The sequence below is a fragment of the Aquarana catesbeiana genome, linkage group LG01 (assembly GCF_042186555.1).
Source record: "Aquarana catesbeiana isolate 2022-GZ linkage group LG01, ASM4218655v1, whole genome shotgun sequence".
Classification (NCBI taxonomy): Eukaryota; Metazoa; Chordata; class Amphibia; order Anura; family Ranidae; genus Aquarana; species Aquarana catesbeiana.
In genome coordinates this window covers 479227525-479240083 of record NC_133324.1, presented here as the reverse complement: position 1 = coordinate 479240083, position 12559 = coordinate 479227525, and the positions used below count along the sequence as shown (strand labels likewise).

Sequence of the window (12559 nt, the reverse complement as noted above, 5' to 3'; positions counted from 1 at the left end):
GTTTGTACAGTATGTGAATTAGGAACCTTAGATTGTAAGCTTCTTGAGGGCAGGGACTGATGTGAATGTGTAGTATATATGTGAAGCGCTGCGTATATTGACGGCGCTGTATAAGTAGCTGTAATAAATAAATAAAATAATATATGAAGAGCCATAGCTTTTGATGTGAACTCTATAAACATTCTTGGACTTTTTCCAGGGTCAACTCTTCAATACTTGGGTCTGTTTTTGGATGGTCAAACAACAAATAACTTTGTGAACACAATTTAATAATCTAGCAATGTGCAGAAATAATATAAATCTTGGGTAAATTAGAAGGGAACAGAACAAGCATTTTTTTGTTTTTTTTTGTTTTATAAGTAAGGTAGAGGTGGATGCCAAGAAAAGAAGCCCCTTCAAGGGTAAGGTGTATTTTCCCTTTGGCTCATACAGAAAAATGCTGGCAGCCAGGACATGCTCAGAGGGATGTTAGCTGCCTGGGTGGAGTTACATGCATCTTTGCTTACCAGTCTTCATAGATCAGTGCAAGCTGAACAGTGAGTTGTAGAACAATTACGCTTCCTCTCAGTATCCCTCCTCATCAACAAGGCGCACAGGGAGATTTGGACAGCTGCTGGGCGACCTAGCGACCCTTGTGGGCTTCTGTGTGTCTTTAAGTCACCTGCACAGCTTATCTCTTCAATGTGAGCACAGAAGAAGGATGGACAACAGCACTTTGTACTAAAAGGCAATAGCCCTGGGCGGTCTAGAGCATGCTGTTGTGGGGACTTCTCCGAAAAGGTAAATTAAACCATATATATATAGATATATAGATATCTATCTATCTATCTATATATAGATAGATATCTATATATAGATAGATATAGATATCTATATATATAGTCATTGAAGTTGCTTCTGGTGTAAACTTTGTATACCTAGCTTTGAAAGATAAGGATATCTGTATTTTTTTTATGTCCCAATGTTTGCTTGTGGTTTATTGCCAGACTGATTAACTACTGCTATATCTGCCAGGATGTTATCTCAGCTGCTTCAACAACAGATATAATTATAATACATAGCATTTTGACAACAACAAAGTAGAAGGATGCATTTGAGACAGACTCTGGGATAGATGCTTGCTGTCTGGATACACGCAGAATCACTCCAAGAGGTTGCAAGAATGATTTATAACAAAACTGCTGAGTCCAGAATTCCTAGGTAAACGTAAGCTAATCCTTAATTGTTCAGTTTTCATTATTTATTATTATTATTATTATAATACAGGATTTATATAGTGCCAACAGTTTGCACAGCGCTTTACAACATTAGGGCAGACAGTACAGTTACAATACAATTTAATACAGGAGCAATCATAAAATGTGTATGTTCAGTTTTCTTTTTCTTTTCTCATGCTTTGTAATACAACTGTGCCCGTTGCTACTGCTAGACAGTGCGTTGTCAATAGCGGAGGAAATCAGGCATATGTGGAAAGTGCTCATCCCTACAGTACTGTCTACTGTAATTAGTGTAAGTAAGGCTCCCACGGTGGAATGAGCAAGATTAAAAAAAAAAAAAAAAAAAAAGAAAGTCATTGTCGAAACAAATTGCAAGTTTTACCACCGAACGCATTAATAGGAAAACGCAAAGCTGCTTTTGTCTGGCGTGCAGATGTCCTCTTTTCTCAAGGTTGCCATGTTAACCTTTTAATTCTCTGGAATAAATTGTGGCTGTAAAGCTCTTTCCCTTTCAAGCCACATAAACACAGAAGGTAGTAAACACTGGGACAACTTTAAACAGTATACAGCATTTAAAAATATAAAATGGTTCAACAATGACTTTTTAAATGTAAGTCTACTGAGTATATATGATGAACAAGGAGGGCTTGGTGGATTTTGTAGTGGCATGGGTTTAGAGAATGAGTGGAAAGAGGGGGTGGGGGGTTCCCAGTGACCCACTGAGCTTACACTACACACTTAGGATGTAATACCTAGGAAAGCGACGCCTCCTTTTCCTAAAGCTGTCATTCAGGACGGCTCAGATTAAGACTGTATGTTATTAAAGTGATTAACCGAGGAGCAATTACACTCCAGCCTGCAATCATTAGAACTATAAAAGACTACCAATGTATGGTTACAATTTGCAACACATCTCAAATACATTTACATGCAAATTAGCAATATGTATGGATTCTTTTGTTTGTATTCACTGGATCAGGAAGGCATAAGAAATGTAATTTTATAAAAAGGAAAACCAGCTGCATTTTTAGATTGCATTTGCCTAAGGGTTTAGGTTCATTTGAAATTTCAGCCTGAAGCTTAAGACAGAGCTCCAAGCTCCTTCAGAAAAAAATAAGTCAGCAGCTACAAATACTGTAGCCGCTGACTTTTAATATTTTTTAATATTATGACACTTACCTGTCCACGAATCCAGCGATGTCTTCACCCGAGCCGATTTATCAGCTCTCGGATGCTGCTGCCGCCATTTAGTGTGCTGCTGCCTTACCACTTCACAGCCAGTTCCCCAGTGTGCTGCACTTTGTGATTGGCCCGGCGGCGGGGCAAGGAGGAGGGGGGTCGAACTTCTGGCTGAGTTTGTTGTGGGAAACTCAGCCAGAATTGTGAGCAGGTACCTGTCAAAACCAGGTACAGTGCTGATAGGCCCTGTGCTGATTACATGCATCCTCCCAAGAAAAAGTGAGCATGTGCTGAGCATGTGCAGCCTGACTCCATAGACCCTGTGTTATCAGGAAATATTAGGGGACAGTGGAAGGAGGGGAGGATCAGAGAAGACAGGATCAAACAGCCTTTTTACACTATGTGAAGGATTAACCCCTTAGGTTCCACAGTGAGTATAACAAGCATGTTTTACTGCATATACAGACTGATTTTACTGTTGTGGGTTTAACACTTTAATGGTATCATACCAAAAAGGGAGCAAAAAAAGGGAGCAAATAGGAACATTTGATTGTTAGGGTTTACATACACTTTAATAAGTGAATTGTATTATGTCTTGAGTTCAACTTGGTAGAATAGTATTGTGCAGAACTAGTCTCCTGCGACTGCTCATAAATCTCACACCAGATGCTATACAGAGCTGTGCAGAACATAGAAGATGTAGTTATTGTTCTCATAAGTAGTCCAACCTTTCTTAGCCTTTTTACCCCAGAGGAAACCTTGAAATAGTTTTCAGGACTCAGGGAACCTCTGCTAAAACCAATTTATTAGGGGTCAGGGGTAAAAATGCCCTGTACATTGGTGGCACGTGGGAAAAATGCTCCCCTTCCATTGGTTGCCAGAGAGTTTGATGCTACTGGCTCTGTCAAATGCCATTGATCTTGGAAGTATTCAGGCACCATCGGATGGGAGGTTGATCAGTTATAGTTCAAGGAGCCCCTAGCAACCCCTGGAAGAACCCTGGTTGGGAATAGCGGCACTAGCCCATGCCACTGCAGGAAACCAGATTAACCAAAATTCAGGTGCACTTAGCTAGCCCTTGGGATGGCAGGGTGGAGAATGTAGATGGTGTACTACTGACTGAGGAAGGCTTTCACTTTGTGTTTAAATTGAACCCCTTGCAAAGGGAAGCTGCCATTGTTGACTTGTTGATTTGCCATTGTTGAGTTTTTAAAGGTGCAAGTTCCAGGAGCTGTCATGAGGGACTCCCTGTGTAGTCAACAAGGATAAGAAATGTACAGGAAGGACTTAGTTATTTAAGAGGCAGGGTGTAATATATCCCTCCCAAAAAAACTTGCGCTGGTATAAAAGAATAAATTCTATTTGAGTATGAATCTATTCTTTTATATCTTCTATTGCTCTCAGCCTCCGACAAATTCCTTTTATTTTTGCTGCTGTGATCCAGCCTGTTGCAGGGTGCCTATGTACATTCTCTATGGTCCCACTCTATGTAGGAATGTAGCCACACCCTCTTTTAGTTCCCGATATGGACATGACCACAGGCCATGGCCGGACTGGGAATAAAAACCAGCCCTGGAAAAAAATTCATACCAGTCCCATAACATTATTATACTAGCCCAACATCATAACATCATTATTTTCTTGTTCATGAAAGGGAAAACCGTGTATTTTCAAGCACATTTGAAGAGTGTATTATATATAGAGAAGACAGATATGAAAGCACATAGGGCTTTATATATACTGTATAGAAAAGCAAATTCCAGTTAAAAGCGGTCAATCATCATGGGGACACCAGGGACTCTGGGAATGTAGGGGGGACTCTGTTGACCAGAGACCACCTTCCGCAGAAAGAATACACTAAGGTAAGGGGGTGGGGTTACTGATATAAGGGTGAAACCTTTATATCAGTGCCCCCTTACATTATTGTATTCACTCCCCTGTTACATCAGTGACCCCCCTCAGACTGGGCTGGCGGGGCTGTCACTGACCTCCTCACAGGTGCACCGTGCAGGGCTCAGTCAGTTGGCTCCAGCTTGGTGGCTCTGGTTTAATCCCATAGTCTCCTCTCCACAGTCCACACACGTCTGACTTTTCCCATGACCCCCATCCTGGTAGCACTCCTACTCTTGACTCTTCTGTAGGCTTCCCCCCAAGAGACTGCAGACATGATACAGGAGATGGTCAGAGACTGCAGACATGGTACAAGAGATAGTCAGAGACTGCGGACGTGGTACAAGAGATGAATGCAACCTCACCAGTGCTCATCAAAATGCAGCCTCACTGTGCTCAACAATGCAGCCTCACTGTGCCCATCAATGCAGCCTCACTTTGCCCATCAAATGCAGCTTTATGGTGCCCATGAATGCAGCCTCACTGTGCCCATCAGTGCACTCTCACTGTGCCCATCAATGCAACCTCGCTGTGTCCATCATTGCAGCCTCACTGTGCCCATCAAATGCAGCTTTACTGTGCCCATCAGTGCACTCTCACTGTGCCCATCAATGCAGCCTCACTGTGTCCATCAATGCAGCCTCACTGTGCCCATCATCGCAGCCTCACTGTGCCCATCAAATGCAGCTTTACAGTGACCATGAATGCAGCCTCACCATGCCCATGAATGCAGCCTTACTGTGTCCATCAGTGCACTCTCATTGTGCCCATCAATGCAGCCTCACTGTGTCCATCAATGCAGCCTCACTGTGCCCATCATTGCAGCCTCACTGTGCCCATCAAATGCAGCTTTACGGTGACCATGAATGCAGCCTCACCATGCCCATGAATGCAGCCTTACTGTGCCCATCAGTGCACTCTCATTGTGCCCATCATTGCAGCCTCACTGCGCCCATCATCGCAGCCTCACTGTGCCCATCAAATGCAGCTTTACGGTGCCCATGAATTCAGCCTCACTGTGCCCATCAATGCGGCCTCACTGTCCACATCAAATGCAGCTTTGCGGTGCCCATCATTGCGGCCTCACTGTGCCCATCATTGCAGCCTCACTGTGCCCATCTTTGCAGCCTCACTGTTCCCATCATTGCAGCCTCACTGTGCCCATCAATGCAGCCTCACTGTGCCCATCATTGCAGCCTCACTGTGCCCATCATTGCGGCCTCACTGTGCCCATCATTGCAGCCTAACTGTGCCCATCAATGCAGCCTCACTGTGCCCATCAAATGCAGCTTTACGGTGCCCATGAATGCGGACTCACTGTGCCCATCAAATGCAGCTTTAAGGTGCCCATCATTGCAGCCTCACTGTGCCCATCATCGCAGCCTCACTGTGCCCATCATCACAGCCTCACTGTGCCCATCAAATGCAGCTTTACGGTGCCCATGAATGCAGCCTCACTGTGCCCATCAATGCGGATTTACGGTGCCCATCATTGCAGCCTCACTGAGCCCAACAATGCAGCCTCACTGTCCATGAATGCAGCCTCACCATTGCCTGCCCTGGATCACACACACAGCATGAGCGCTCTGTATCACAGAGCTGGGTCTGTGTGTGTTGTCGGCGGTGCTATAATAAGGTCCCACCCCCCTAGACCGTCTCGTGTGATAGTAGATTGAATCAGTGTTCCGCCTATTACACGAGACGGTCAAGGGCGGCGGGACCTTGTTACCGTGCCGCCGACAACACACACAGACCCAGCTCCATGATACACAGAGCTCCTGCTCTGTATGACAAACAAGAGGAGGAGGCGGGAGGGAAGCACCATAGCCATAGATCAAAGCAGCCCCAGGGCAGGCGGCCTACCGGGAAATTTCCCGGTATCCCGGTAGGCCAGTCTGGCCCTGCCACAGGCAATGTGCACTGCTTGTTTCAAATAAATGAAGGAAGAGGGAAAAGGGGATATTTGGGAGGAGGACTTTTACTAGTAAAAAAAAAGGAACAATTTCAAGAAAAATAGATTGCAGGGCCATTAGGTTGTAGATGTGTATGCATCAAGGTATGCTCTTTACATCAGTGACCCATTTACACACTGAGTATCCCAAATTATATGAAATGATGCTACAGCATTTAAAAAAAGGTAATATGAGTATATATTCTAATATTCTAACTTTTTTCACCACAGGTACATTGTTGTATATTAATTATATACCGTATCGAATAATGTACAAGTGAATGTGAGAGATGACATCACTAAGGGAGCTAGGGAGAAGGTGGAATCCTTATGGGTAGAACTCCAAAGGGATGAAGCTAAGGGGAAAATAATACTGGGAGTAAGCTATAGGCCCCCTAACCTTCGGGAGGAAGGGGAGACAGACCTCCTATCACAATTTGGATTAGCAGCAAGGATGGGAAGTGTTATCATAATGGGGGATTTTAACTATCCAGACATAGACTGGGCGGAGGGAACCGCGCATTCATCTAAGGCTCGCCAGTTCCTAAATGTCTTGCAGGACAATTTTATGGGTCAGATGGTAGACGCACCAACTAGAAATAAAGCATTACTGGATCTACTGATAACCAACAATACAGACCTGATCATGGATGTGGAAATACGGGGCAATTTAGGAAACAGCGATCACAGGTCAATTGGCTTCAGTATAAAACACACAAATAGGAAACATAAGGGGAATACAAAGACACTGAATTTCAAAAGAGACAACTTCCCTAAACGACGAACCTTGTTAGATGGCATGAATTGGGATAAAATCAAGAACATAGAACACGGAGGAGAGATTGCTTTAAGAGCATATTAAAAAAGGGCATTAGCCAATGCATCCCATTGGGTAATAAATTTAAAAGAGCAAACAAAAGTCCTGGATGGCTTAACTCCAATGTAAAAATGCATATAAAAGCAAAGGAGAAGGCCTTCAAAAAATACAGGGTTGAGGGATCATCATCAGCATTCAGACTTTATAAAGAATGCAACAAGAAATGTAAGGGTGCAATAAGGACGGCTAAGATTGAAAATGAAAGAAAGCGGGGGAGAGCAAAAAAAATCCCAGGAAATTCTTTAAGTATGTAAACAGTAAAAAAGGGAGGACAGACCATATTAGCTCCATAAAGAATCACGAAGGACATCTGGTTACAAAGGATGGGGAGATGGCGAAGGTATTGAATTTATTCTTCTCCTCAGTCTTCACGAGGGAATCGGGGGGCTTCAGTAAGCAAAGCTGCAGTGTTTATCCTCATGACACATCACAGGAAGCACCTCCATGGTTAACAGAGGACAGAATTAAAATTAGACATGGAAAACTTAACATTAAAAAAACACCGGGACCAGATGGCTTGCACCCGAGGATACTTAGGGAACTCAGTCAAGTAATTGCCAGACCATTGTTCCTAATTTTTACTGACAGTCTACTGACTGGAATTTTACCAGCTGATTGGAGAAAAGCCAATGTAGCCCCAATATTTAAAAGGGCCCAAAATACATCCCTGGGAATTACAGACCAGTTAGCCTAACATCAATAGTATGTAAACTCTTGGAGGGGATGATAAGGGACTATATACAAGATTTTAGTAATGGGAACGGTATCATTAGCAGTAATCAGCACGGATTCATGAAGAATCGTTCTTGCCAAACCAATCTACTAACCTTCTATGAGGATGTGAGTTGCCATCTAGATAAAGGAAGGCCTGTAGACGTGGTGGATTTTGCGAAAGCATTTGACACAGTTCCCCATAAACGTTTACTGTACAAAATAAGGTCCGTTGGCATGGACCATAGGGTGAGTACATGGATTGAAAACTGGCTACAAGGGCGGGTAAACAGTTCAATCTCTGTATTTGCGGATGATTCTAAGCTAAGCAGGGCAATAACTTCTCCGCAGGATGTGGAAACCTTGCAAAAAGATCTGTACAAATTAATGGGGTAGGCAACTACATGGCAAATGAGGTTCAATGTAGAAAAATGTAACATAATGCATTTGGGTGGCAAAAATATGAATGCAATCTATACACTGGGGGGAGAACCTCTGGGGGAATCTAGGATGGAAAATGACCTGGGGGTCCTAGTAGATGATAGGCTCAGCAATGGCATGCAATGCCAAGCTGCTGCTAACAAAGCAAACAGAATTTTGGCATACATTAAAAAGGGGATCAACTCAAAAGGGGATAATTCTCCCACTCTACAAGACTCTGGTTCGGCCGCACCTAGAGTATGCTGTTTAGTTCTGGGCACCAGTCCTCAGGAAGGATGTTCTGGAAATGGAGCAAGTACAAAGAAGGGCAACAAAGCTAATAAAGGGTCTGGAGGATATTAGTTATGAGGAAAGGTTGTGAGTACTGAACTTATTCTCGCTGGAGAAGAGAGGGGATATGATTTCAATATACAAATACCATACTGGTGACCCCACAATAGGGATATAACTTTTTTGCAGAAGGGAGTTTAACAAGACTCGTGGCCACTCATTAAAATGAGAAGAAAAGAGGTTTAACCTTAAACTTCGTAGAGGGTTCTTTACTGTAAGAGCGGCAAGGATGTGGAATTCCCTTCCACAGGCGGTGGTCTCAGCGGGGGGCATTGATAGTTTCAAGAAACTATTAGATAAGCACCTGAATGACCACAACATATAGGGATATACAGTACAATGTAATACTGACATATAATCACACACATAGGTTGGACTTGATGAACTTGTGTCTTTTTTGAACCTCACCTACTGTGTAACTATGTAACTAAGTAACAATGTCACAAAAGTGAGTACATCCTCACATTTTTGTACATATTTTATTATATCTTTTTATGTGACAACACTGAAGACATGACACTTTGCTACAATAGTAGTAGTGAGTGTACAGCTTGTATAACAGTGTAAATTTGCTGTCCCATTAACACACAACCATTAATGTCTAAACCACTGGCAACAAAGGTGAGTACACCCCTAAGTGAAAATGTCTAAATTGGGTCCAATTAGCCATTTTCCCTCCCCGGTGTCATGTGACTCATTAGTGTTACAAGGTCTCAGGTGTGAATGGGGAGCAGGTGTGTTAAATTTGGTGTTATCGCTGCTCTCACTTTCTCATACTGGTCACTGAAGGTTCAACATGGCATCTCATGGCAAAGAACTCTTTGAGGATCTGAAAAAAAAGAATTTTTGCTCTACATAAAGATGGCCTAGGCTATAAGAAGATTGCCAAGACCCTGAAACTGAGCTGCAGCACGGTGGCCAAGATCATACAGTGGTTTAACAGGACAGGTTCCAATCAGAACAGTCCTCGCCATGGTCGACCAAAGCAGTTGAGTGCACGTGCTCAGCGTCATATCCAGAGGTTGTCTTTGGGAAATATACATATGAGTGCTGCCAGCATTGCTGTAGAGGTTGAAGGGATGGAGGGTCAGCCTGTCAGTACTACTCAAACTATATGCTGCACACTGCATCAAATTGGTCTGCATGACTGCCGTCCCAGAAGGAAGCCTCTTCTAAAGATGATGCACAAGAAAGCCCACAGACAGTTTGCTGAAGACAAGCAGACTAAGGACATTGATTACTGGAACCATTCCCTATGGTCTGATGAGACCAAGATGAACATATTTGGTTCACATGTTGTCAAGCGTGTGTGGCGGCAACCAGGTGAGGAGTACAAGGACAAATGTGTCTTGCCTACAGTCAAGCATGGTAGTGAGAGTGTCATAATCTGGGGCTGCATGAGCGCTGCCTGCACTGGGGAGCTACAGTTCATTTAGGGAACCATGAATGCCAACATGTACTGTGACATACTGAAGCAGAGCATGAACCCCTCCCTTCAGAGATTGGGCCGCAGGGCAGCATTCCAAAATGATAACACCCCAAACACACCTCTAACACGACCACTGCCTTGCTAAAGAAGCTGAGGGTAAAGGTGATGGACTGGTCAAGCATGTCTCCAGACCTAAACCCTATTGAGCATCTGTGGAGCATCCTCAAACAAAAGGTGGAGGAGCACAAGGTCTCTAACATCCACCAGCTCCGTGATGTTGTCATGGAGGAGTGGAAGAGGACTCCAGTGGCAACCTGTGAAGCTCTGGTGAACTCCATGCCCAAGAGGGTTAAGGCAGTGCTGGAAAATAATGGTGGCCACACAAAATATTGACACTTTGGGCCCAGTTTGGACATTTTCACTTAGGGGTGTACTCACTTTTGTTGCCTACGGTTTAGACATTAATGGCTGTGTGTTGAGTTATTTTGAGGGGTCAGCAAATTCACACTGTTATACAAGCTGTACACTCACTACTTTACATTGTAGCAAAGTGTCATTTCTTCAGTGTTGTCACATGAAAAGATATAATTAAATATTCACAAAAATGTGAGGGGTGTACTCACTTTTGTGAGATACTGTATATATAGCGTGGCACGATCATATTAGTTTTAGTTTCAGAGATCAGTAAAAGATTTTCAAATCCTTCCCAAATCTATTCAAAACTAAAAGTGGCTGGATACTTTATTAGCAGTAATTACAACTACAATAATTGTAGTACTTAAAACAATACAGGCAGTTCCTAATTTTATTGCTTGCATATTTTGCAGCATATGTTATTTTCTACAAAATTACAGGCGGTGCAGGGCTCTGATTTCCCCTTGTTTTACTTGTATAATCTAGCCTGGAGTTCCCCTTTAATTAAATGACAGGTAGACCATAGAACATCTATCATAGGCACCAAATTATACAAGATAAACACAATAATTGTAACTGAATGCTATTACATCATGTTGGTATAATTGCTTCAAGTGATTGTATGCAATGTCAAAGCAAGTACAGTGTGAGTATTTCTGTGCCTGTATTTGAATAATATATTAGCTCAGGAAGGAAGACCAATGCTCAAACATGTTGTTTTTATTGTCTGATCAAAAAAAAGTGGAATCAGTAGGGACTAACTGTATATTTCACTATAGCATGTATACATAAAATATGAAAAGCCATGTGCTTACAATATGTTATCCAGCCTCCCAATGTGTCTCATTGTGGATGATTCATGAATTTACTCCTTGTTTGCTATATTCCCTAATGTATAGCACAAAGGAAAATTGAGACAATTTTTAAAACCAAAAGGAAAGCAATTGTGTTGCCCATAGGAATTAATTAGAGTTAGCTCTTTAGAGCACTAGCACCTCAAAAATATCTGTTACTATAGGCAACCCTTTTCAGTCTTTGTGTTTTATCAGCATTATTAATTAATAATAATAACAAATAAGGGAAGCATAAAGAGCAGAGTTGCTGTGAAGAAACCAAGAAAGACTGGGTCCCAGTGTGAACGGTCCCCTTGTATTAGAAGGGGATTCTGCCAACGTTAACAGGTCTAGTCCAAGCAAACAATCTGTCCAACGCACCCTCCAGCCAATGCTTTTCTTATGCCAAACTCCCACAGGACCTCAACCAACACAGTCAGGATGCTGAATTTGAGGAGATTCCCTCTAGGGACCATGAACCTAGCTGTTTAGCCCTGAGTACATCTGGGTTCTGAGCTTTTGTAAGCGGGTGATTTGAGCTGACTCACCTTCAGCTTGGGGACTCTTTTTCTTTGATCTCTATCTGATGGACAAGTAGGCATCAGGGGTCTAAAAGACCCATTATATCTCCATAACGAGAGCCTCTCAACACACACCTATAATGTCTTATCAGTAGCATACAGAGGTGAGACAAGCTGCAAGCAAATGGCATAGAAATACAAAGTCAACTGAATGTTGGGCAGCACAGCAGCTTGAAGGTTAGCACTTCTGCCTTGCAGCACTGGTGACCCTTAGTTAAAATCCCCGTCAGACCACTATCTGTGTAGAGTTTGCATGTTTTCGGTTTGCTTGTGAGGGTTTCCTTCCACACTCCAAAGACAATCTGTACATAGACCCCAGTATTTGTATATATGTATGTGGGATAGGGACCTTAAATTGTAAGCCCCTTGGGGGCAGGGACTGATGTGAATGTACAGTAAAGAACGTTTCTGATGAAGCCGGGGATTGGGCAATACACATGAAGGAGGCGGTGCCTTTCTTGTCAATGATGTCACCACGCTAGCCGGGACGTCTGTGAGTACCAAACAGACAGCAAGCTGCTATCCCAAGTCTCTGTGGCTGGAGTGCTTTCTCGATACATGCTTGTTATTCTTGTATTAATGTGAGTGCTTTAACCCTTTATCTTTCTAATAAATATTTGTAGTATTACACTATATTAGTCCCTTTGATTTTATATGTACTACTTGGGCTATAGCCATTCATTTGTGCAGTGAGTGATCTGGATAT

The 12559-nt window shown here is 42.9% G+C and overlaps 1 protein-coding gene across 1 annotated transcript in view; it reads left to right on the top strand.

The window, feature by feature from the left end:
* Nucleotides 1–490: 490 nt before the first annotated feature.
* FRMPD1 (FERM and PDZ domain containing 1) overlaps nucleotides 491–12559 on the top strand; it is a 286616-nt gene continuing 274547 nt past the window's right edge. The window contains exon 1 of the mRNA XM_073591547.1: nucleotides 491–780. The gene's annotated coding sequence lies outside the window, so the exon portion shown is untranslated. The remainder of the gene's footprint in view (nucleotides 781–12559) is intronic.